Raw genomic sequence first — 594 nt, 5'->3', positions numbered from 1 at the left:
AAAAGAGTAGAAAAAAAAGCCACTTCAGTGAGAGGAGCAAGCAGACGAGGACTTTCAGCGGGGAGAAGGAACCATGGCAGAATATGCTACAGATCTATAAAGTTATGAATGGCATCAGGAGGGTAAAAGGGCAGTCACAGGCTAAAGTACCCTCCAAAAAAGCAGCAGGGGGATAAACTGCAGCTAGCAACACCCACTTCCAAACGCGTGAAGAAACGCTTCTCCGCACAGTGTGTCATTAAGGTGGCCACAAGGCAACACGATAGCGGAAGTTTTTAGGGATTCAGAAGGTGGCTGAGTACAAAGGTTTACCAGACTGCTGAGGGCTGGGTGACGAGTTCAGGGATGCAGAGCAGGTGCATTTCCTGAACCGCGGTGCTACCTGAACCAGCCACCCCCTCGCCTGCTCGCTCCATCACACCTCCCCTCCCGCTCACCCCACCCGCGCTCCCCGGCGCACCGCGCTGGCTCCCGCCCCGGACGATCACCCCCTGGGCTGCTCCTGCACCGCAGGCCGGGTACCCGCCCTCCATTTCCCCCCCTCCCACAGAGCAGAGGACCCGGTCACTCCTCCACCAGCGAACCTCCAGGCGC

Source organism: Fulmarus glacialis, unplaced genomic scaffold (assembly GCF_000690835.1).
Source record: "Fulmarus glacialis isolate BGI_N327 unplaced genomic scaffold, ASM69083v1 scaffold20881, whole genome shotgun sequence".
In the NCBI taxonomy this organism is placed as follows: Eukaryota; Metazoa; Chordata; class Aves; order Procellariiformes; family Procellariidae; genus Fulmarus; species Fulmarus glacialis.
Note: the sequence above shows the minus strand (reverse complement) of the source record.